Consider the following 27,880-nt stretch of genomic DNA (forward strand, 5'->3'; position numbering starts at 1 on the left):
CTGCTTCATAGCATGTATCTTTTACCATGGCCCGTGGGATAGCAACCAAGCTGAGTAAATAATAATTTGTTATTAAACTGCATTAAAACCTCATTTATTTTTTAATTGAAAGAGGGAGTCTTTACCTCTGTGGGAGCCAGGCTGCTATGTTATTGTATGCAAACTTTTCAAATATATATCTCTCTTTGAGTGCTGGCTTAACTTTAGTGAATATTGATTAACATATTATTTTAGAGAGAAAACAGAAAGCTTTCTTCTGGGTTTTTTTAGTGGTATCAAGTTGTGTTCTTTTAGGTTTAGGAATCTGTGCAGTTAATTAATCTGCAAACCTTTATGAGTGGGCTGTTTTCTAGGCACGGTTGTTTAAACACTTATTTATTTTAGCTTGAATTTTAGCTTTTTTTTAAATTGTATGTGTAAAAAATTATTAATTTCTCTAGCTAAAAATGACTCCAAAACCAAATAATACTGTAACACATAAACAGTTTGAGTTTTGGTAATGTAAAACCATATGCATATATTTTTACATATTATTTTTAAATTATTATTATTCATTTTTACATAAACCATTTAAATCTATATCCTCTGTTCTGTAGGTACACACAAGGAAACATCTCTTTTTTTTTATATATCGCCCTAAAGCAAGCATCTTAAGGACTGATGTACTCCGAATCAGAGAAGTGTGCTGTAATACAGTTGATTTTCAATAGCACAGAAACTTTTGCCTTACCAGCTGCTTCAGTGCAGATTGATTCTGAAAGATAAAAAAAGGAGTTTATAATGATTCTTATATGGATTGGCACTGTATGGCATGTGCAGTTTTTAGTGATACATAGTGATTAGATTGTACTTTTTTTTTTATTTATTCATCAACTCATATTGTCCTTCATTCTCAAGACACAAAACATTTGCTATATCGGCAGCTGTAAAGGTTATTTCAACCCCCCTATGTCTTGTTTATTTTGTGATATATACAAAGTAGATTCAATTAAACACATTCTTTAAATATGTTCTATTGGTTACAGCTCCTCTGGATGAATGATAAACTACAGAGCTAATCAATTCGAGCTAGAATTTCTGCAGTGTTTTGAATTGCAGGGAACAAAAGGGCTTGGGAACGTTTCAGCAGAACGTTGTAGCTGAAGAAGCAGATATAGACAGAGAAGCCTATGCCACTGTAGACTGTGCATGCATTATGCATAATCACGTCTGGGCTTATATTTACCAGAATCTGTTGCAGAGTGAAAGTGATTTTGAATTTAATAAATGAGCTTCAATTATTTCTGGTTGTCAAGTTTTAACTGGGATGTCTTCGTTGCCTTTGCCAGTGATAAATTAATGCAGTGCTAACTATTTTCTTAGCTCATATCAGCGTAAGAAATATTATTACAAGCACTCCTATGACTGATATTCTTCTGAAGATCTTCTCAAAAAGGTTCTATGCTTCTATTTCACGGTTCAATTTCAAATGTTGAGATATTTTCTATAGACGACTAAATTAAAAGCTTTGTTTTTCTTTATGTGTTGTAGTTCAATTGTACTGCAATTGTCTAGTTTAGCTGTGTTACCTACTGTACAGCACAGGCACCAGGATTTAGCAATTTGGATATAGGGTTGCTTTGGAAATATCTGCATATCCTGAATTCATGTTAAAACAAAAAAAAAAAGGAAAGAAAAAGGAAATTGATATGAAAGCCTTGGTTAGCACTAGAGTTGGTGAAACCTAAACAAAAACCCAGAAAAAGCTAGCTATAGGCAGTAGTAACAGATTCAGAGTGTCAGTTTGCCTATTGTTTGTCTAGTCTGTTGCTTTCCTTATGAAGCCTGAACAGAACGCTCCCCGGGAACATGTGCAGGTAATACCGGTTGTAGATGCATTTAAAGCCAGATCATTTCTGCACTGTTGTGTCAACAGAAGAACTGATCCTGAAAAGAATCGTATTTAAGAGCTTGTACCTGCTTCAGTGAACTGCTGTGCTAAATTATTATTTTCACTGGAGAAGAGAGGAACTACTGTGGGCAGTAACACAAATCTGGATTTGGAAGTGTGTGTTGCTTTATAGGGGAGAGAAAGTGCAATAAACTTTCAGTCACTCATATGACCTACCTCAGTGCTACCTCATCATACAGCCGAATTATAACATGCAGTATATCTGTAATATGTCAATCAAGCAATCCTTTGTTTAAACATATAAGTTAGTTGAAAAACCACACTACCAAATAACATTTTGTTTTATACATCATAATTAATGAATAGTGCACAATATAAACAGATATTTTATATCACCCGATCATTAAATGCATGCAGTTTGATCTCAATTATAAGCCAGCGGCTTGATCAATGCTATGTAGTTTGATCTTGAAAACAACTCTATCAGCAATAATTGACTGTATCTTATTCATAGTCAGGCAACAGTCCACAAAGATGAGGTTTCTGGAAGAGCCCGAATTAAGATTCCACAAACTGTTAGCAGAGCAGTGTGTCTTGGATTAGTATTAATTCTGTTGGTGCTGTTTGTGGAAAAGCAGGCGTGCAAAAAGACCTGCAGTTTTAGCAATTTCTGTAATGAGCTCTTTGTATAACACTACTTTCAGGTTCTGTGTAACACATAGTTTTGTAAGAAATATGGATTCTGTCTATGGAGATTTGGGATTAATATGCCTTATAAACGTTTATCATATTTATAAAGCAAATAATTAAGAAGATAGGTACTATTTGTCTTGAAATGTAAAGCTCTTAAAATAAATAAATAAATACATACATAAATAAATAAATACATACATTAAGAAATAAAAGGTAGCATTACCTTTCACATGCCCCCCCGTTGTTCATCAGTCAGATCACTTCTTAGCTCATTTGCTGCATTCCTCACAAGGCCATCTGGAAGGACAGAAGGCTTTGAAGAAGCGTACTCCAGATAGTGAGTAGACCTACTGGGCTGCCCTGCTTTGTGCTGTTCGTCTCATGTTTTGGCACCTGGTGTGAAGAAAGGGTCAGGTGTAAAGAGTAATCCATCAAACACACACTCATTTCAGGCAGCATTTTCAACCATCTGCAGCCTGGAGCGACACCAAGGATAGAAAAGAAAGAGGTACCTATGTGATCTCGTAAAAGTGAAAAACTCAGAGCTGCTCAAGCTTAGTCATTTTTTCTTTTTTTTTCCTGATGGATTGCTTTTCAGTGTCTCCCTAAAGAGGGCAAATTGAGTGGGTGTACTAATAATAATAGCCCTTCATATACAGAGGGTGCCCTGATGTAACAAGACTGCATAAGATAGTCATTAGCGGATCCCTGTTAGATGGGATATAGTGGAGGCACTTGTACTATACTTTTTTACATGCTATAATTTTCGTAATATAAGATTGTATGATGTGCTCCACTTGAACAGTATAATATGCATCTCTTGTATAATGGACCTCCTAAATACACAAAAATACTGTAATATACTATACAGAAAAATGTAACCCAAGTATACTGTGCACCTGAGATAAAACAAGTATATAACACCCATACATTCTCCTGCGAGCTATACAAAAATGATTAATAAATGCAAAAATGTGACAGCAATACAAAAATAACCTTAGCGTCTGATTTCTCATCCCCCATCCACCACGTTCATTGACATTGTGGGGTTGCATGTGTTTAAAACAATCGAACAATATGATATATCATAAGAATGAAAGAAAATATGCTCACAGGGGTCAAGAATAAAATCATGCAGAATAGTTTGGCATATTTCCTGTTATGCTAGGGAAACACATTCTGTTTTGAACAGCAAAAACAAGCTGCAGCCTGTAGCATAGATAAAGCAGGGAGATATTTGATATTTTTGCATATTTGCTGTCTTTAATACATACTATAGTATTTCTGATTCATCGGACCTCTGAACACAGCCCTATTCTATTGTAGATACAAAGTGCTTGGGAAAATATAACAAATTCAATCCTGATTTTCATATATTTTATATATTGTATTTAGGCATTACAGTAATAGTTGTCTTTTTGCATTTACTTAGATAAAAAAAAAAAACATATATATGAGCTGGCTGTGTGTAGCATTGGTGATTTCTCAAGACACCACTTTTGCAAGCTTAGACAGCCTGTTAGTCACAAGCTTAGACAACCTTTTCTGATTTGTAAGGCTTTTTAGATGAGTGTTAGGATGATCAAATAAGACTGTGGGTTTTCAATTCGATTTTACTGTGCAGCAGCTTGTGTTTGGGCTTTATGTGGCAGTTAATAAGAGAAGCAGAGATCGGACGGGTTGCTGATATGCCTGTAGAGTACTCAAAGCAAAGCAGAGTTATTGCTTTTAAATATTAATGAACTGCTTAAATAAAACCAAAGTGATGTATTTTCTGATTTTAAAAGTGAAACCCTTTAGTTTTATAATATCTCTTGAAGTGCCTGATTAAGCCCAGTGGTTTATCATTAATGATAAATCCCTTTTTAGATGTCTGTCTTGTGGCAGGGGGTGGGTGGTTGAGGGGGTTATCAGTGTCAAAATGAAGACATTATAGACAAAATATGTATCTACCTCACATAGTTTTTACCTCAGAATGTATGATTTAAGTTAGAGATGATGTATTTGGTTAAATGAAATCCAGCTTAAATGATTACAGAACAGACTACATTTTTTTCTAAAACAATTAAAAACATGATTTGCATTTCTAAAATTATTAAATCATCTTTGGAATAAAGTAACATTTCTTAACTTTGACTGCAGTGTTTGCCATGAGAAAAAGGATTGGTCTCCTGAGCATCATAGTGTTGCCAGATCATGTTCCCTGTTGCAACAATGCTGATGCTCTGATTGAAATCAACAGCTGGATTGAGCATGATGTGGACATTAATGCTATAAGACCTCTTTCTCCTGAAAAATGCCACCTGGTGATGTTTTTGCGCATACAATATTAATAGTTTGTAAAGTATATATATATATATATATATATATATATATATATATATATATATATATATATATATATATATATATATGATGGCCTGTGATTGGTTAAAACCTCATCATAGGAGGAAAAATAGATTGAACTATTGCCTACTATATACCACCAGGCAATAGTCTTCATCTGTCATGTGATTGGTTCACATCACTGTCAGTCCCACCCATTTTCAAAAGAACACCCTCTACCTCCACTCCAACAACAAGATAAAATGGCTGAATGAAAAAACTGCTGAACGGCAATTCTCTGACTAAACAGAAAATGAATTATAAAACATACTACAAAAGAAAGAAAAAAACAGTATGAACTTCAAAAACATTTCTGTTGTTTAGTTATTTACTTATGCTGTATCAGCTATATTTAAACAACATACTGTAAAGCCATAAATATTTGGCGAATCACACCCATAAAACCTATTTTGCTCCAGAAATGTTGGCGACCTGTTGCACTGCTAGTAGTATATTACTTAATTACATGTACAGCACAAAGATATTTGTGCTTAATAAAAGGCAAATAAGTTTTACATCTTTATTTACTGTAGTGCCTTTCATAGTGGACCACCATCAAGAAGTGCTTTACAGAGGTATGCTGTGAACTGTGCATTATATGCAGAGTTACTTACAATAGGACATTGATATAATATCTCATCTGCAGGATGGAGCACAAGAAGGTTAAGTGACTTGCTCAGGGTCAGTCAGTGGCAGATATGGGATTTGAATCGGTGACCTTCTGGTTACAAGCCCTGGACTTTAACCACTGGACCACACTGCACCCAGTAGGGCAGTGTAAATATATATTTTTAATTTTATTGAATTTTTATAGAGGGCATGGGCAGTATTTACTATAAATAGGCAGTTAAGTAAAAAGAGTGGTGGACTGTACGTTACCGTTACTGCCACTAATGAGAAATTATGGAAACTAAATTATTTTTTCTGTTTAAGGTCTGTTGTCAAAATGTTAAAAAAAAAATCGGGGGACTCCCGAGTGGCGCATACAGTAAAGGCGCTCCATGTGGAGTGCAAGATGCGCTCTATAGTCTGGACTTCGCGAGTTCGAGTCCAGGCTATTCCTTTGCTGACTGAGGACGGGAGCTTCCAGGGGGAGGCGCTCAATTGGCCGAGCGCCGCCCGAGTGGAGGGAGGGTTAGGTAGGTCAGGGTGTCCTCGGCTCACCGCACACCAGCATCCCCTGTAGTCTGGCCAGGCGCCTGCGGGCTTGCCTGTAAGCTGTTCGAGAGCTGCTTTGTCCTCCAACGCTGTAGCTCTTGGGTGGCTGCATGGTGAGTCCACAGTGTGAAAAAAAGCAGTTGGCTGACGGCACACGCTTCGGAGGTCAGCGTGTGTTAGTCTTCGCCCTCCCGAGTCAGCGCAGGGGTGGTAGCGGTGAGCTGAGCATAATAAAACAATTGGCCATTCCAAATTGGGAGAAAATAAAAATAAATAATTGCCAACGACTAAATTTATAAAAAATAAAAAAAAATCAGATAATGTGTAATAAAAATATATGTAGTTAAAGCTTGATGTATACTATACTATTACTGATATACATCTATTTGAGTTGTTTTATTAATGTGTATCTTGTGAAAACTAAAACAAAATAAAATGACATTTGTGAAAAATATAACAGAAAATTATAAAAAATAAAAATAATTTCACGGGGCTCTACATATAAGTAACAGAACTCACGTTCACAGTATTACAGTATTTACAAGTGTATTTTTTGTTAAATGTCCTTATGAAAACGGTTGAAAGAACTGCAGTGAATGAATCAATTACAGTACAGTACTGTAACTCCTCCCTCCTCTGAATCTCCCTCCCCTGAAACTCCCTCCTCCCTCCGTCATGCTCCATGCTCCCTCCTCAATCCCACATCATTTTTGCTGGTCTGAAAAGATCAGCCAATAAAGAACCGTTTCCAACCGTTTTTGCTCCTTAAAAGTACACATTCTTGTAAATCCACTTGTAAATCCAGTCATTACCTCACTAAAATGATAATTATTCGGCTTTAGATATATTATTATTATTATTATTATTATTATTATTATTATTACTTTTTTCAGCTCTCAAACGTTGAATGTGTTTAGTTAGCTACGCCCCATTCAATTACGTATCTGGTCTCCCGATAATCTAACCAATCAAAACGCGTAAAAGTTGGAAAAGGTTCTTTACTGGCTGATCTCTTCAGACCAGCAAAAATTATGAGGGAGGGAGGAGGGAGTTTCAGAGGAGGGAGGAGGGAGTTTTAGAGGAGGGAGTTTCAGAGGAGGGAGATTCAGAGGAGAGAGGAGGGAGTTACAGAGGAGGAAGCACATAATGACTCCTTTTTGCCTGATGTACGAAGATGTCCTAATATGGACACCGTACTCTTGGTTCTTGACCTTACTCCCTTTGTGCTACTGGATACTTTGTATTATTTAAAGGGGCAGCAGTACATTTCTGGACAGTACACTTGGTACAACTCGTATAGTTCGATTGAAATAAGAATTAATAAAATAAATACAGATTTATTTTTACGAAAACAATTCAACCACAAACTGTGCACTATACTTTTAGGTATTGGCTTGTACTGTCTAATTTGACAACATAAATAGAAAAAAGTTAACCAGTGTACATTATACAGAATTAATTCAGTGAACAAAAACAATAATAAACAACTTACAGTTTCACACAGAGATCAGACATTGTCGCATGCAAAAACACAGGCTTTGAAAGTTCTGCTGACAAGATTGTTATCCCGAATAACCTGAGCTTTAAAGCCAATTGAACAAGGACTAATTTTTTCGCTTCTGACTCACTGTGCACTGATACTATAACCAGCTGCACTTGGTAGCTGTGACTGAATCTTTGGTACCGGTAATAAGTGTCGAGTTATGAGTTAAAAATAAGAGGCAGGAAGCATATATTTTATATGGAGACAATTTGGGACCAAGACTGTCGAATTAAGCGTCGCGTTATCCACCAGTCGAGTTAACTGACTATATATACAGTATATTCAAAGTGTGCTGGAGGTTAGAAGTGATGCTAAACACATATCAATATATATTATTTGACAATGGGGCAAGTTTTTGTATAGGTTAAAACGATAGATACAAATAATACCAAAACTATTTAAATGGTTTTGGGAAGTCATAGTATTCACAACAGCCACAACATATACTGTAAATTGATAACCAGGGAAAGACAATGAAGCACACAAGCTTTAGTAGAGTTTACAGTACTGTATACTGCAGGCCTACTGTGTGCATGTTGATGTGTGTTTGTATGTGTGTGTGCTTGTGTTAAAAAGGGAGTGTAGCTTCCTGTGGGAGTAGGCACTGGCATTTCCATCTGCGACTCCACCCTCCTCCCTGGATGCCACTGTGGAAATAGAATGACAAGTAGTAGTTTGGGAACATAAAAAGGGTTATAGTATTTGAAAAATGCTGTCTGTTGATTCCTTTAACTTAAGTACAATTTCAAGCGTTTTATCCTTTTTAGTTATACAATCTGCATTTCCTGATTATTTAATTCCTTGTGTGTTTAATATCCTATTATGTAAACTTTTGTTTTTACTTTAAATCATTTTTGCAGGGCTTACTAATTATTCCAGAAAGTATTATTGAACAGACTGCTCCTTCTAAGCTGTTGTAGGTCCTGGGGAGGCTTATCAGCCAAAACATCACCTGTATTATTCTTTCCTGTGACAGTGTGGTGGGTGTGGTGGTGGAACAGACGTCACAGAGTCAGGGGTACAGGTGCAAACAACCCCAATACCGACAATGGTAGAGGGGCGTACTTTATTGACGGGGAACACAGTTGAAAGAAACAAAACTATAAATCATAGGTCCCAATAGAGCGAGTCCATCTCAGCTCTATGGTGCACTTTCGGTGTGGTAGAAATAGACTCCACCCCATGATCAGTGCAACTCAGCACACCTGCCAGTTGTCTAATGCAGCACAATCTTGTCCCCTAATATGGTCATTCCGCCCTGCACCAAGATGGCTGACTTCCGTTTCCGCCCCTCTTTCCAAGCCGACCTGTCTCGGTACAGGCATGCAAGTACCTCTGCTTAGCGCCGTCTTGGGTCGGGAGGGAGATTTGCAGCTCCAATCCTCTCCCTCCCCTTCACATTTCCCCCCACACCTTTAAAAAGTCCTATAGTTGGGTGTTTTGGGTCTACTCCATACTTCTCAGCCAAACATATTACTTGTTTATGGCCATCTTATTATGTTGTCAGTGGTTACTTCAGTCTGAGATGTCCAGGGCTTCATCCTACATAACTATCTCAGATATTACAATTGTGTTTTAAACAATGTTGCAGCATGGTTTGTTCATTGTTCAACCAGCTATTACAGTAGCTTTGTCAGCCACGATTTGGACACCACAGCCAAAGCATGTTTGTGAAATTGCTGCTTGCTCTATGTGTTTTGTTCCGAGGAACATTCTTAATTACAGTCAAGCTATTGCTCGGACAAACATGGGTGGTTCATCTTTGAATATTCTTTTGTTTTGAATTAGCTGAAAAAAGCAGACATATTATTACAGTAAAGACATCTTTCAGCATTAAAACAAGCCAGTTTTGTGTCAAATTACATTCTAAACAATGGAGAGAAACGCTGCTTTGTACAGCAGAATGTGGTTTATTTTTTTTCATACGAGCATTGGTTTCCTTCACGTTATATTTTTGGTTATGTTGTTTGTAAATGACGTTATAGTTAGGAATATGAATTATGGTTGTCACAATTCAGTGTATTATTAATGAATCGTGATACTTTCTTCACGTGATACATTGTAATGGAGGTATCTATCCTTTGTAGTCAGATACAAGACCAAAAGCACAACAGCTCACTGTAGTTCACCAAATGGTCTTGAATGAAGAATATGTGTTTTTTTATAGTTGGTATAATACATACTCTCCCAATCTCATTTCATTGTTGTCTTTTAACTAAGTTATAAATGGTAATCTTGTTATGCGTTATACAAATAGCTTAGCAGGACCATCACTTGTATTGTGATACATCACATACATATGGCGATACATTAGTTAATCGTTACACCCCTAATATGGTCATTTTTGTCTAAGAACCCATTTCAAGCAGTGTTTTGTCTCAAGGGACCATCTGATTAGGCAATCTTTATATCAAGGTTGTGTGCCTGTGTTTTTATTCATAGGGAGTTTATACATTTTTAAATGAGTAATCGCATGGCTTATTTTAGACAAGTGCTGTTTACATGGGGGTTCTTTTGGGTTCTTCGTAGTCACCACAGACAGGTGATCCATGACATAACTGGCATGGCTAGTTTGAGGGTTTTGGTTGACTATACGAAGTCTGTCATTTCAGCTTTGAACTTGTTTTTGGGTGTGGATGCCAACACATCACAGTCCACCCAAAATATAGTATATTGCTGATGGGGCTGTGAAAGTTGTATGGTCTTGGCAATTTGCAATGCAGTTTGTTAGTTGGCTCTTTCAAGTGTCATTGTGAAACAGTTCTTCATTTTGTTTCATGTCCTCATTACAGAGAAGAAAAATAAAACATATGTATTTTTTTTTCCATTGTAAAAATGTACCCCAAATTAAAATTTAAACACACCTTTTATAAATTATCATTTGCATACAGAAATATGTAGTTGTTTAGTTTTTCTGAGTCCATTAAGACATGGCTTGATACAGTTTTGGGATCAATAAGATACTAGGAACTCGACAAGCATTGGGGATCATTCGTATATTTTTCTTATATTCTTATATACTTTTAAAAATGCTGCTGTATTAATATATAATGGGTTCTAATTTCTGTATGTAATACATACATACAATATTAGTAAGAACATGCTGTTTGACAAGCCAAAACAAAGCAAACTTTTGTTTATGCCTAATTTGTAGCAACATCTTTTAAATGAAAAATGATCACTTACTATTTCTTTCCAAGATCCCTCCAAAGCTTTAATTGCATGCTAGATTTATAGGAGATCCCACAAAAGCTGTCAGCAAGAAAGGAAAAGTTAATACACAATCAAGCCAAACGTTGAGGTATTGAGAAAAATGTCAATAACGAGTTAAGGAAAATGAAACTGGATTCTCAACATTTTCACATGGTCAGCTGCATTGTCCAGGGCCGGCCCAAAGCTCCCGTGAACCCCATCCCCGTGGGTGGCCAGTGGCCACACTGTTGTGCCCCCCCGCAGGCAGTAGACTTCAGAGGTCAAAAATCTAAGTTACATTTTTTAATTGAAAATTGATCATCCCCATGATCTATGTGGGCAGTGCGCACGGTGCCTGCCTAAAAATCCAGCAACTAATGGTGTCACGTGACCAACGTGGTGCCTCGGATTGGTTCAGTCTAATGCTTTGATGAGCACTCAGAGCTGTGAGAGTTTAACATTAGGAGCATTAGGCCTAAAAATATATCTTATGTACTGGAATACTGGTATGAGAAAATGTGTTTTGTTGTACATGTGTTTACAATAAACACATATTTACAGGAATAAATTATACCTAGTGTTTATTTTTTTATGCTAGCCAGCAGAGGTACATTAGTTAATTGCTCAAAGCTAGTAGCTAGTCTATGTATATAGTGTATCCAGTGACAAAATACGTAAGAACAGGCTGTTGGAGAAATTAAAGATGCTGCCACTGTCATCTATTTTATTTTCCTCGGTATTTTGGGAAGTGCTTTGAGATGTCATGGCATGATAAGTCGTAATATAAATTAAAGTGGCTATGTCTAATGACATTTAAAATGTATGTAATATAGATATGTACAAAATTATCCAGTTTCAAATGGCAGTTTCTTTAGTGCTCCTGCTGTACATGGCTGCTATAAATACTGTAGATTCAGTAGGCCTAGTTATCGGAGCTCCATGTGTAATGGACAGTGTTGTGTGATTCACTGCCATTACAGATTCTGTCGAGTCCCCTGTCGGTGAAATGTCTGGCTTGTTTGCATTGTGGTTGCCAGTTCATGCTCAGCCTCTGCCCTGTTACACATGCCAAGTGCCTGCTAAACGGTAAGGGGTAGAAATAAAAAGGGGGTGTATACTGGAATTCTGAAGCATGGAAATACAGAATGAACCCTTTTTTAATTCTTTTCAGCTCTTGATTTTAAGTTTATCAAATCAAATACAACAAACATCTGTGCAGTATTTTTAAGCCCCCGTGCACTGCGCTTATTCGAATATTTTTCAAAGCAATGTGCAATCAAGAATCTAAAGTCAGTTTGTGTGAAATTAAAAATAAACCTATGTTCTTTTTTTCCTGCCCTCTGTGAACTGGCTTATTTTATAAAGTGCAGAATGCGAGTAAGTTACATTAAACAAAGACATTATAACCGAGGAAGTAAACAGCGAGTGTAGTGGACTCCTTGAACCATATTGGTGGTCTCCGGTACTATTACACCCACATTAATATTGTGCGGTGTTGTAAAGTTATTGAACATGGTGTGATAATATTAGAACCAAAAGTATTGGATTTTGGATTTGTAGTATGTGACTATTCCGAGTCCAGATTATTTTTTAACATGATTCAACCATATTAAGCATTATATAGATTTACCTCATATGATCTTTTAATGCAACATACTCATTCAACTGTATTACATTCTGTGTGTATTATGAATGTATGTTTGTGTGTATTAGGTACTGTATGTGTCTCTGGGTATTTATATGTATACAGTATGTGTGTTTGCCTTATTTCTACATCGTCTGAATGGTTGCCATTTTTAATTTTTATTAGGTCGTCTAGTGTGAACCTAGCCTTACACACATACTAAAACTTACACATACAGAAAAAACTGATCTCATTTTATTTGACCTTTCCTTGTATTGTAGTGAATGATTATATATGATGAAGCGTCATAGAAACTAGAAGTCAGGAAACAACAGGGAGCATTACAGAAATATCTTTCTTCAGTATAGTGGAATACAATGTGAAGAAGAAAGTCAGGATCAGTCAGAAAGGGAGCAAACTGAAGCACACTATGCAAAAAGCAGAAAGCAGCCATGGCCAGTGAGTAGCCATGGATTACCCCATTGTTAACTTTTGAATACAGATTTATTTAGCTAATAAGAAACATATGGGGCTGTATTCTGATCACATCACAAACGCGAGTGCAAGTGCGAATGGTGATTGCCCCTGATTCTGTGAAGACGTAAAAAAAAACACTGCGCTGAAATGGTATTCTGAAGACTGGCTGGGCGCTGTCACTGCACAACTAACTGCGCTTGCAGTGGGTTTTAATTTATCAGAATCGCACTTTTGGAGAAGCCACTCCCTGCGGGGCAGACACGATTGACTTTAACCACTGTGTTTGGGATTGCACCCATTTTATCAGAATAGAGCCCATGGTTATACACAGATTACACAAATGTGCATATCATACAGGTGTTTAAGGGAATTAAATAAGCATAATTATAAAACAAGAACTGGTCTATTTTTATACATGTTAACCCTATATTGCATTAATATAGGGCGGCAGTGTGGAGTAGTGGTTAGGGCTCTGGACTCTTGACTAGAGGGTCGTGGATTCAGTCTGCTGCTTGAGCCAGGCACCTAGATTGCTCCAGTAAAAACCCAACTATATAAATGGGTAATTGTATGTAAAAATAATATAATTGTATGTAAAAATAATGTGATATCTTGTAACAATTGTAAGTCGCCCTGGATAAGGGCGTCTGCTAAGTAATTAATAATAATAATAATAATAATAATAATAATAATAATAATAATAATAATAATAATAATAATAAAGTACATTTAAAAGATGTAATGGAAAATATTTTGCATACAACTACTTATTCCTGAAGCAGTTTTCTATTATGTGTCCTCCCATAAAGCAAAGGGTTAATGTCCAGCATTGGAAATAAGAGCTGTGGGGGTGACTGCTAAACCTGTGCTTCCTGAAGATATGAACAATACTGCTTCCTTGTAGTTTGCAGTAATGTGCAGAGTGGTACAGAGCACATTCAGCACTTTCCTGATTCTAAATAATAACTTGACCAAAAGACAGTTATCAAAAATGTTATGTACATAACATTTTCACTACTGTAGTGCATATGGGACTATATACACATAGAACATAATCTGTTTCCTTGTGCAAAGCAATATGGCTTTTAGGTTTATGTAGATGGTGTATTGAAAACCTGGTGTTTGAAGTTTTCTATGGTGCCCCACTGCCCCTCTTAAAAATATGCTACACTGGCACATACCTATAGGCAAACACCAGTTTTTTTTGCAGGGGGCCTCAAAATTGCTAAAGCAGACCCTGGCATTGCCCCATAGACAGTAAAAATGGCAAGAGCAGCTCTGGTCTTTTGCTTTTCCTTTCTTTCTAGTCTAAACCAGAGCATGTGAGCGGAGTGGAGCGCTCTCTTCCTCTTTGAAACCGCTCGCTCCAAGGCTTTTATTTCCCCAGTCCACTCCTCTCCGGCGCTTCTAATTCTGCAGCCAACTCCACTCGCACTCCACTCCACTGCTAGTGTAAATCGCTTCCAAAATGTAGAGATGTGCAAACCAGTTCCTTTGAAATCGGGTACCTGGTTCCTGCTTTGGTACAGATGAACCGGATATAAATATCAGGGATCCGGTTCCAGTGAGTACTATTATGTTTTTAGTAAAACTGATTATTAAAACATTAATTTCTGTGAAAAATACATTTGATAACTATAACTGACACGTTCACACTTAATAAATAAAATAAATAAAATATTTATTACAGCAATAACAGGTAAGTACATTATTTATTTATTTATTTATTTATGTTTATTTCCCTGGAGAATAATTCAATCTCACATTTACATGAATGAAGTGATGAAAACGCTTTGGGTAAAGTGACTCTTCTGCACCTCGATGGGATCATTCGCAAGAAAACCCCAAGCCAAACACAACACGATTTCAGCTGTCTCAAAAAGTAATTTAACCCCAAGCTGATAGGGTCGTATTTTGGCTTGGGATCCTAACATACACTGACCCTTTTGCACATACCATGTGGTTAAAGATTTTTTTAATTGTATAAGCTTTGTGAAATTTGCAATTAACATGGTTCATATAAAAGCACACAATGGCTTTCGCTGTTGTAATAAAAGTGTGCAAATTGGACATTATTGATTATTTTGTTAACTTTAATTATACAGAGCGATTTCATAGATTGCACAATATTGTTGGAGCATTGCAAAAGCTGCATCATTTATGGATCATATCTTATATGTACAGTGTCAAATATTTTTCCTTTGCAAAAATCTTTTGGAGTGGGCGTTGGAGTGGGAGCGCTGCCAGAGGCTTTTCATGCTCACACTCCACTCAGGCACTTTACCCTCTCCACTCCACGCTCCTAGCAAAATGGTCCAGCTCCACTGCTCGCTCCGCTCTGCTCACATGCTCTGCTAAACCAAGTGTACCCTGAAGAGAGCTGTGGTCAGAGCCTGTGCAAAACTTGTCTAAGCTCAGAGGAATGCAAATGTTTCGCAACTATCAGAATCAAAAAGCCTCTCTTTTCCTTTAAAAGAAATCAAACATAACCATGGACAGCGCTTTCAGACTGCCACTGACTGTTCATAGCGCTGATGATATTGCAGAATGGATTGTGCACATCCTTTGTTTTCCCTGTATCCATTCCAACCATGATTCAACTAGCTAAATGTTCTCAGGAGAGGGCATCTTACTGTATGCTATGGGGTGTGTTCTGTGATTTACTGCCATTACGGATTCTGACCCGTCTGTGAGATGAGGTTAAAGCTCTATAACTACACATGCAGACAATGGTGGTCAAGACGCTGCCTTGCAGTGTGCATGGTTTCCACGTCACACTCAGTCTCTCTCTTGTTACATAGAGCAGGAGTCTGCTTTCCAGAGCCTGGAGCTGTTTTTTAAAACTCATGACTAGGAATAGAATGTTTCAGCAAAAAAACTGTTGAATAGTATTTTTGTTTTTCTTTAACTATTGTACAGTCATTACTTAACGTAAAGACAAGGAGCAATGGTAATTGGAATTGTTAAATAATTATTAATCTCAACAGGAATCACATAGTTTCCTGTGTGCAGCATCATCCAAGCATAAGGCCCCAGTCCTTTTATGGGCTTTGTTTTGAAGCAATTGTTATATAGTGTTACGTTGTCCAGTCTTTATTTTCACTTTGAGTTGGGTGAAGTCCATAAGCTATAAGAATGCTGCTGTATTCACATGCCTTTGGTTCCACTACTGTTTTTTTTTTTGTTTTTTTTTTGGGGGGGGGGGGGGTAAATAAATAAATAATATAAGAAGAAAATGCAACCAAAAACAACAACGCTTTCCAAACTTTTGATTATACCAAATTTCAGTGACTTCAATATATTAACTATCCCTACTGCAACTAGGGTATTGTTATCATTATACTGTTAAGGTTTATTCCTTTCAGGAAATGTGCCTGTATACCTGTAAAATGAAAAAAACAGGTTATTACTTTAAACTAAGGTAAATCTGCACCTATCCAGATCTGCAGTCTGACTGCCACTGAGCCATTTGTTATTATTTATAATACAAACAGAGTTGTCCTGCCTTATTCAATAACTGACAAAAGCATTAACAGTTATTGAATTTAGAGAAAATACTGCAATAAAAACCTGTTGACCGCACAGCATAACAAAGAGAATAAATACATTCTTTAACATTGCTTTCAGATTAACATGGACTTTATATAAGGTATTGAAATGGGAAACCAGGGCTCAGCATATATTATACTGTAATGATCACCTTCACTATTGACAATCTCTTGAAACCTTCCCTACCATGCGTGGAGAGAATCTGGTCGCTGTATCTGTTACAGAGTGTTTGTGACATTATGCTGCAGGGAAGTGAGAACTCAGGGTTTCAGGCAGTACGGGTCCACAGCGGCTTGTTAGAGGGGATTTCCAGCCTGCTCAAGCCAATCAGTTCAAGGGGACATGCCTAATTTAAACATTTAATACCACTTTCTGGCACCCAAAAGATTGGACTTAAATTAAACCATATTAAGTGCACAGTTCATAGCAACTGCAGGACAAAAGCGCAGGCAGGTTTGATTGTGCATTTGTGTGTGTACAGCGATTTAGATTTTTTTTTTTTTGCATGTGGCACTATGCTTGTGACTGTTATTATCACAGCAAAGAGCTAGATGTAAGCTTGCCTGATACTTTAGTTATAATAGCAGGTTGCTATGTATTGATGCATGTAAAATACATATGTAGCGTGTAGTAGAAGCTGGGAATCAAAGTGTCTTGATACATTATAATGTACAGTATATAAATCATGTTAGCCCCTGCAGTGGAGATACAAAGGTATTACTATTGGTTGAATGGTACCACAGTGGTAACAATGTGACATACTGTACCAATGGTATCACAAAGGTTTCAACCAATACAGACTTTCTTTACAGTACCATACTGTTATAGTAAAATACAATTTATAGGTGCAGTGCGATGCTGCAAAAAAAGTTTTCTACATAAATCAGAACATATAATCAATCTGTAACTAATAAAACACTAATGAATCACTTATAACTTCCTAATACAGTAAACAATAGCAGACTCATGCTTTGTGGCTCACAGAGCAAGGCAGAAATACGACAAATATGATCGTGTTTGTGTACGCCAGAGCAGTGATGTCTTCAGCATTTTATTGAGATCCTGCAAGTTGAGAGAAACAAAATTGTTAAACTGTTTGATTATTATTATTATTATTATTATTATTATTATTATTATTATTATTATTACACAGAGTTAAACTAGCAACAAATATTCAAATGTTTGTTCATTCATAAATATTCAAATATGAAAGATTAATTTTGCCGCACCACAACTAAATAAATGGAAGTTAATGTTGCATGCAGATAAAGCATCTTGAGATGGAAGGATTACTGTAATAATGTCAGTGGAAAAGCCTTGTCTTGTTTATCACAACCTGTTAGATTCCTGTTCCAATAACCTTTGACACACACACACACACACATATATATATATATATATATATATATATATATATATATATATATATATATATATATATATATATATATATAATATTTTTTAATAACTTGGAAATATGTTTATGGAAATATGGAATATGGTATCTTTCTCCAACATTATTGGGCACACAATGCTAGTGCTCTCAGTGCTCTCTTACCCAAATGTAGTTTCCATGCAAGTAAAATATTCTTCATTGCTATCATTACTGCTGACGCTCTGTGAAAAAGAGTGTGCCTGCAGCTGCCGGTAATGAAAAGCCAGTAGGCATATTATAACTCAGAGTGGGAGGAGAGTTATTTCTCAACAAATGAAACAGTTGGGAATTAAGTTAGTTATTAGAAATGACCTGCAGGTTGACTGCTTAGTTGCAGCTGAAGAAATGTCAATTATGTTTTTAAGAATGTTTTATCAGCATTCTGAAGAACTTTGACAGACGCTGTTGAACTATTATCTTACTAGTTATGGTACAACAATTGCAATAAAAGGTACAATAATTGGATTAACAAATTCATTCTTCCCTGTTTATTTAATATTAATTTATGTCACAACAGTTTGGGACTGGCAAACTGATGGTTTAGGACTGAATACCAAACAGTAATTCTTAAAACTTTTAATTACAAGTCTTTTTATGCACAGACTCAAAAGACAGTATTTTGAAAATCTATTTGGAAACATAAGTATGTGCTTTCTATTTGACAAAGTTATTATAAATAATCCAAAATAGTCTGCATTATAAATGTTTATCACATTACCATTTACTTCATATCTCAGCATAATTATGTGTGCCATTTAAAACATTTACAATATCAAAAACATTAACCTCAAGAAAAAAAACATAATAACTAACAATGATAAACTTTTTATTAAAGACTACATAAAAATTATCCAAAGGGACTCAGTATAACTTTCCGTAGACTCTTCATATTTTCTTCCTTCATTTTTCTTTTGCAAGTAAGACATTTATCATTTTTTCTCTTGAGAAACGATACACAGATGATCTGGATGTAACAAACACTGTACCAAACACTGAAAACAAATTCAACCAGCCATTACTGCAGCAATGCCTAATAAATAAAACAAAAAATGCAAAAGTAGTATAATTATTATTTATGTTTACTGGAGCAGTTATACTTCTAGAACATCCAGAAAGATAGTGCTTTACTGATAAGTATTCAATTGAAAGCACTCTGCACAGAGCTCTCCATAGAGACAGAATCGCCATATGCATTTCACTATTATTATTATTTGTTTATTTAGCAGACGCCTTTATCCAAGGCGACTTACAGAGACTAGGGTGTGTGAACTATGCATCAGCTGCAGAGTCACTTACAATTACGTCTCACCCGAAAGACGGAGCACAAGGAGGTGAAGTGACTTGCTCAGGGTCACACAATGAGTCAGTGGCTGAGGTGGGATTTGAACCGGGGACCTCCTGGTTACAAGCCCTTTTCTTTAACCACTGGACCACACAGCCTTCTAAATGGAAGTCTGCTCAATCGAAATCACGCATATGTACAGGTGGATGATAATCTTGAAACTATAGTCAGGCTAACTTTTGAGCAGCTAAAAAAAAATGTAATATTTATGTACCGTGTTTAGCAATAATAACTAATACTGTTAAAAAAATGAATTCCAGATCATTATTTTCTTTTACTTTTTATTTTTGCATTTCTGAGTCCTCCTGTGTACTCCTTATGTCCCTATGTGTAAAACTCTGCTCTATTTTACCAATTTAATACATTTAATTTGGGGGAAAATACAGGACACATTTTACAATTTAGGAACAATAAGGAGCAAGCCTGTAATCTGATTGTCTGAATATGTAACCTGTATTGGCTGAAGGAACTGTGTTTTCTGTTTTTTAAACAGTAAGCAACTTCATATCTTTTTAATTGCTTTTCATTGTGTTTACAATCATTCCTAGTGGTTTTGGTTACCGCTGTTCCAATATTGAGTTACTATCATTTTTCTCTATATCAGATTTTACCTGGCTTTGGGCTTGTCTGGAGACTGAACAGCCTTCCTTAATCCATTCATGCACATGTGCTTTCAACTGCCATTGAAAGTTCACATTGTCATATTAACTGAATGGAATTAAGAAGGCTGTTCTGTTCCGGCACTTAGGAATCTCTTGACAAGCTCAAAGACAATTTTGGAACAACAGTACCATTACATCATAAATAGTAAGGGGAAACATTTTTATTTTCAATGATATTTGAAGCTACTTGTTCTTCTCTGGTTTATCCAACAGGATTGGTGTGCTCCGTGAGATGTTTTTTTTTTGTTGTTTAAATATTGGGTAAGTGGAAACGCTAGTGTTAAGTTTAGGCACAAGCTGTAGAATAAAGCTTTGATTGTATGTTTTTGAAGACGGAGCTCGGAGTTGACAACCTTATGTTGCTACTGTAGGCTGCTAAATCACTCCGATATTTAGTAGTGATGCCTGCATAATTTATTGGGCAGTACCACTCAGGAGTATGAGATTATTACTGGCAAAGAAGAAAGGGAAATGCTGGAAGCTGCAAGGACAAGGATACTGACACAGGAACAGCTGAGATCTCAGGAGGACAATCATTTTCCTTTGAGGTAACTTACCATAAAATTCCACTTTTCAGTCGGATTCCTAAAATATTTTCACACTTAGACAGTTCAGTAAACACCCACTTACCCAGCGCTCCATGCAAGCCAGCTGAAGAAATGGAAGAATATGATTGGCTAATGAACATGCTAATCATAACTACAGATGAGGCAAGAGCAGATCTGCCTCCTCTGAATGTACTGCGGTTACTGAGTGGAGAATTTGGATCGGACAGCTGCCTCCATGTTAAAGCTATATAAATAAATACATTTTTTTAAAAAAAGCATATTTCTAAATTTTCGAGTAGGCAGTGCAGCTATTACTGTTTTGTTTATTTGGACAAATAAACATTATGTTCAATTATAACTTGGGGGTTCCATGCTAATATTTTTATATACCAAAAACTCAATATGGAAATGCTAACCTGCATTTTATTTCTCCCGATCACAAGCACATGAAAATGAAAAAAGACATTTAAAACCGAAAAAAGAAGAAAATACTAAAGTAAAATATGTCATGCTACAAGATGTATTCACATCTGTAGCATACAACCTTAAACATTATTTAACTTAAATTAAAGAACATACCTCACATTTGTGGTGTAAAATATTATTTTATGATTCGGTAAGTAATTTAATAAACTTGCCTAGTTTGCTGTATTTTTCATAATTTTCATACATACGCACAGCTGTCAAAAGGATTGACTGCTTAATTCATCAAATTTTAACATAATATGATAGAAACAACCCAATGCAATTGAATTTCTTGATGTAATTCACACTTCCTGCATTATACTGCAAGTATGGAGTTACCCTTATGTCTGGCATAGATATTATTATGAAAAAATAAGGTCATTTTTTTCTGTGTTTTTTTTTTTTTTTTTTTTTTTGCAATAATGCGGGTCTATGTAGAAAATGTATAAATTACAATTACTGTATATTACCTCTGGGGTTGCCACCTGGCCCCATAATTCCGGAACACTGTGAGACAGAACAGTATTTTGAGGTTGCCTTTAAACTGAAGGAAGTCAACACGTGAATTGAGCACTAAACATTTACCCTAATTACCTCCCAGTTTTTTAATTAAACATTGCAGGGTTTAGAATGGAGGATAGACATGCTTATTCTCAGTGGACAATATTCAGTGTTTTTTATTTGCATAGGGGCAATACCTTATGTTGACCTCATTAATGCTTTTGAAGTAGATCATTTCTATACATTTGTGACAAAAAAAATATGTATTAATTAACCCCCACTGTTGTTTAAACCATTGACTTTTTTACTGTATAAGGATAAGTGTTCTTAGTGTGATCATGTTTGTATACCCTCACTACAGAGCTGCGTATTGGTTGAACAGCAAAGGGAATGCAATTTCCCATTACTATGTGGTTGATTCAATTAACCAGATTCTTTTTAGTGGTTTTCGTTGTAATATGTTATTGATATCGTAGCACAGTGATCATAGTTTCACCCAAAGACATACTCCCCTGCCCTGGATCACAAGTACTGCCTACCAAAGACATTATTGCTGAGATCAGGCAAAAACAATAGTGTGCAAAGAAGATTCAGTCCTTCAGTCCACAAAGAAACATTAAACTGGCACTGTCTTCACTCTGAAGTATTTAAAATATGGTGGACTATGGTCGTTGCTGTGAAGTGTGTGTAAGCATTGCTTCAAAATGTACATTCCTAGAGGAAACACCATGAACATTCCTAGAGCACTGTAGTTGTTGCTCACATGAGGATAGCCAAACAGCCCACAAGCCCCCGAAGGTATTGTCATGAGTGAAATAAACACAGCACTATAAATCTTTGTGGAGCATTCTGTTTGTACAATTCAGGAAAAGAAAGGTTAGACTTTTTTTTTTTAGTAGCTGAATTCAGAAAATTACTTTTATTAGATCAAGCAACACTTCTAATTTGGTACAGTGTGCTTCACCCGGTCATTCTATCATTGGACTAAAGGAATCCTAGATAGATTCTAAAATGACAATCAATAAGGAAATATAAACACATTCAACTCCATATAAGTTCTAAGTCAATGATTAATACGGCATGTCAGGTACAGACTGAGACTGTGTTTAAGACTGCAAACATGGGGGACATCCACAATTTGTATTTAATTTGCTATCATTTGTTGGTACATTGAATAATAATCGTTTTAAAAAATCTTTCTCCATGTTAGAAAAGTTTTTTTTCGAGCACAAATGAACATATGTGTTTAAACATGAACTTCTGGTTCATTTCACTTATCCAATTACTTGCTGATGGAATCAAACTGTAACCAATTTGTTCCTTGTTTAACACTGCCGTATTCAAACCATTCCTGTCTCTTTTTTTTGTAGAAATCGCAAGTATAAACTTTAAAGATTAGAGCAGCTTTACTTCATGAAATAAAACACTAATAATGTTTAAAACTAGAAATAAACCACGAACAATGGCTGAGGTGGGCATCATTGTATTTGAATTGGCTCATTGAAAGTTAGAATTGAATTACATTTAGGACATACGGTATAGTAAAATAAATATAAGAAAATTGGGTCATACCACTTCTTATCACACGTCATAAATTAATTAATTAAATGACAACATAGTGCATTATGGGATGATAACGTACGGATTGTTGTAAGCATAGCCAATGTTAGCAGTTTACTCCATCATCCTTATTTGTTTCTTACTAATTATGAGTTGTTTATTTGTCTTTAAAAAAAAAGTAGTGCAATTGGATTGTTGTCCCAATGCTGTTTACATAGTATGTTTGAAATATGATTAAATAATTTCCCTGGAGCTTAAAATCCTAAATAGTAAATGCAGTGGGTAACTTTTTTTTTGTAGTATCCTTTATTAAAGTTTACCGCAGTATTTTTGCACTTCTAGCATGCTTTTCCCATGGTTATACTATGCATTTACCATGGTTTACCGTGGTTGCCATGATTTGTTTTTATATGCTATGCCTCTATGTGCTTTACAATGCTTACCTACCTGTATGCTTTACCATGCTTTCACTGTGCTTTATTACACTTTGCTATGCTTTTACTGTGGAAAACTTTTATAAGGGGTAGTCGATTTCTAAAACTGCCAAAAAAAACAAACATGTTCTATTATGACCTCCCCTCAATTCACTTGTTTTATTGTGCTCAATGTGAAATAGCATTTCAGCTAAAATCCTCCATTAAATATAATTTATGTTGCAGTGTGGCAGCCTAAATTATAGCAGCCTATATTTTTTGTTAGCAGCAAAAGCTTTCTATTTCTCCTTTAGCATCATGCATCGAATTGACACTTGTTTGGCGGTGTATATATGTTATATTGGATGTGTATGGTACAAATTGGATTGTAGCATTGTTTTTTACATACATGCAGAATGTCAGTTGTATTATTTAATGAGCCGGGAGGTCCTAGAGAGCAGGTGTCTGCAACTCCTCCACATGCTCAACTTGCTCAATGATTACAATGCAGAAAGGAACACAGACAAAGTCTAATTGTAATGCTAATCATTTCTAACTGCACACTGCTGAATGGGAGTGTTTCGTTTAACAATTTGATAATTATTCTCCAATTTCAATTCTCATTATATTTGTGTGGTTTAGTTTGTTCATATGTTAATGTTGGAGCCTTTAAATGCGGATAAACATTTTCTCTTTCCGAATGCAAAAATAATTTCCGCAAATTAAACATTTGTAATTAAAAAAAAAAAAAAAACATAGTCATATTAATCTCTAATAATACATTTAAATAAAATAGTTTCTTTAACTAAAAAAAAAAAAAGTTGTGCTAGATTATGTATTTAGTGCTTCATATTTTTTGATGTAGTTATTCTGGTTTAATGGTTGCATGCCTGTGTATTAGACACATGTCCATATTTGGAACTGGAACCATTTGAAATTGAGGGCTCTTAATGATGCGTGCAAAAATTAGGGCCTTCTGTATATGCTGCATCTTTGCTTGGCCTGCAGTGTTTTTTTAGATAGCCTTCATTGAAGTGCTTGTCTTACATGAACAGTACTATTTAGAAAATGCAATTTCACAACATTGTGCTAATTTCTGTGAGATTTATAGCATCTCCTTTAGAGCGAATTAGTTCTCTAAAGGAATCTGTCATACATTCTGTGGCAGAATCTATTTGTATAATTTTTAGTGCAGATTATTTAATCTCTTAATGTTGTCTAAAGGGCTATTGTGAGAATTGTGTTTTTAATATATTTCGCTAGTCAAAACAGGCTCCTAAGTCTCCTGGGTTGCATTTCAATTGGAAAACCAATGTAACATTGCACTATTTTTTATATGTATCTAGTTATTTTTGTTTAGTTTCTTTCATGATTTTATGATTTTTTTTAATAATGCGATTAGAAATATGGCCCCATATTGCAGATTCCTTTAAAAAAACATTTAAACAACATTGAAATCTATATTTCATGTTAGATTTTGATACTGCATTTTAAAAGTAAAAGAATTTGAAATATCACACAAACAAACCGTCTAAGTCTGTACTCATGTAATGAGAAGACCAAGCCTTTTCAGTATGCTGTGTCAGTTTAATAGTATGCCATTAACAACAAATGATTGTATATTAAAATTGAATTCTGAGGATATAAACCCTGGTGTATCATAAGTGCTTTGAAAATAAATTATGCAAATGAAAGCTCACCCCTTTTTAATTAAATCAACAGAAAGTTTTCTATCATAAAAAAAATGTTTAATCTGATCCAGACAGGAATGACGTGACTGAATATATTGAGTATTCCTTCTGTACAGGCTTGGAAAAGTGCTGAATACCTTTGGAGCATTTAGTTTATACTTTACTGTAAAACTGCCACTCTTTGTAATGATATGGTTTTCTCAGTAAAGGTCTGGTCAGTGGAGAAGTATGAAATGCAATAGAGATTAAGTAAAAAATAACCCACCCAGGAAGTGTGGTAAGAATTGTTTTACCACACCCTTGTGTGGGTTATTTCGTTTATATTTTAAAAATAATTACACAAACTAGCTTTTTTAAGGAAAGAAATTGAAATGTCTATTATGTATCCTTCTAATGAAAAAAAAATAGTCCCTGAATACATATATTTTGTACTTTTTTATTGGTCATAAACATTACATTGAACATTCCCATTTATAGTAAAATCTTCAAGATAAAATGGCATTTGGGAATTGAAAGCAGATTTATTTCCCATATCTGAGGGAGGATTCACAGAACAGCCAAACACTGCACTGGCACTTGGCACTAGCTTCCGAGTGTTTTTTTATTTATTATTATTATTTTTTTTTTTAATAGGATATGATGCTACTCAGGTTTTGTGGTCTTCAAGAGAAGCTGACCAATAATTTCAGAGGCTGTTTTCACATTGATAGTCGGTAACCGGCATAATTTTCCTAGATTGTAAACCAGCTTCCGTGTCATTTTGTGCAGTGCCACAGTCCTTCCCGTCCGCGGCAAGCACAATAGAATTCCATGCCGAACCCGACCTTGTTTAAATGCCCAGTGGTTGTGTCAGAAGAGAGCAGGAGAGATTTTAATTTTGTTTTAAATATGTTTCTAAAATCAGAGGGTAGTGGTGATATGTATCTGCTGTGTCTAATTTAAACATTGCATACTCACTAGTCAGTTTTATAAGGCGATATTTAGTTTAATAAGTAGATGCCGCTGCTGCATATATATTACATGCTGAGTTGTGATTTCTCAGATGGCTTTTGAATAAAGTGTTACTGCTACTGTTTTGTTACGTTCTCTGACGTAACCACATACCAGTGTATTTGCCATTTTTTTCTGTAATTCTTAGTGACAGAGACAAAAAAGAGATTGCTGGGTGATTTCACGGGCAAAAGTGTGGAGTAGTGGTTAGGGCTCTGGATTCTTGACCAGAGGGTTATGGGTTCAATCCCAGGTGGGGGACACTACTGCTGTACCCTTGAGCAAGGTACTTTACCAAGATTGCTCCAGTAAAAACCCAACTGTATAAATGGGTAATTGTATGTAAAAATAATGTGATATCTTGTAACAATTGTAAGTTGCCCTGGATAAGGGTGTCAGCTAAGAAATACATAATACATCATGTAAATGCTGTTTCAGTTGTATGTTGACATTTTTCCCAATATAAACACTGTTTAGATAATTGTTACTATTAAGGAGTAGTAAGTTGGTCTATGATGTCATAGCCGTGCGGTAAGACAATTTTTACCGCACGGTTATGTGATCTTGTTAAGCCAATCACAGCACTTAATTTATCCAAGCCATTTTATAATGGGCTTTAAACCGAAGCAGGCCAAGTGAGTCACTGATTGAAAATCAAGGAGATTGTTGCTCACCTGCTTTTATTCGGTGCTTTTGGTCATAAGAAGCTTGGTTTATTTCATCATTGAGGCATTACTTAATAATACTTTTCTTATAACGTTGTTTTTCAATAAAAACAAATCCCATCTTACCTGTAACATGTCAACTGTCATTTTTTAACTCGAATATTTTATAAATAATGACAGATGACATATTTTGTCTATTTTTGATCAAATATGAATACTAGTTAGGTAAATAGGTGTGCATTGGTCATCATTTTTAAAATGTATTTTATTCTATAATTTTTTTGACATTAAAATTCTAATGTATTGAGGATATTGTGTTTTTAACCATGTAAATCATGTACTTGTATACTACCTGAATGAAAAGCTAGTCTAATTACCAAAGAGTACTTTTGGAAATGTTTTTCAGTGGCTATGTTTAAAACAAGCATGCTACAATCGAAACGCTATTATTCCTTAAAAAGAAAAACCTTTGACGCTGTCCTTTTTTTTTCTTTTGGGGCTTATGACAAACTTTTAAGTGCCCGCCAGTTGTGGTAATTAAAGAGGATACATCATGAGAGCCTATCAATAATAAAACATGCATTGCATTAAAAAGTGTTTACAAAGACTTTCATAATGATATAACAGAAGCATTACAATTGTACCTACCTAGTCGGGGCCATGAGGGTTTACAACAGATGTCACTGGAGCGTTCTACTGGTCATCTTTTTTTTGTATCTTCAAGGATGGTTAAATATAATTATTTGTTAACTGTTTCTATTAAGATTCCATCACAGTGCAAAAGGGATTCCTTAATGAGCTGTTCTGAAGTCGCGCCAACATGTTACTGCTGCTACTAATTCAATTAAGTTTATTTTTTAACTATGTAAGTTAATACAGTATGTGCGTTTTTATTTGGTTACTCAGAATTGCGACTATTGTAATCACTACACTGTAACATAAACTTCATAAAAAAAAAGGTGTCGGGTAAAAGACTCAACTTCAAATCAATACATTTTCAAAGAAAGGCTATAACTACTATAAATATTAAACGAGAACTGTTTTGTTTTAAAATATTTTTCAACAGCGGGATGCTGTGATCTTAAGGACCATAAGC

The 27,880-nt window shown here is 35.5% G+C and overlaps 1 protein-coding gene across 5 annotated transcripts in view; it reads left to right on the forward strand.

The window, feature by feature from the left end:
- LOC117394419 (RNA-binding motif, single-stranded-interacting protein 3) overlaps positions 1-27,880 on the forward strand; it is a 445,596-nt gene that overhangs the window by 164,554 nt on the left and 253,162 nt on the right. The window lies entirely within an intron of this gene.

This window comes from Acipenser ruthenus, chromosome 3 (assembly GCF_902713425.1).
Source record: "Acipenser ruthenus chromosome 3, fAciRut3.2 maternal haplotype, whole genome shotgun sequence".
Lineage (NCBI taxonomy): Eukaryota > Metazoa > Chordata > Actinopteri > Acipenseriformes > Acipenseridae > Acipenser > Acipenser ruthenus.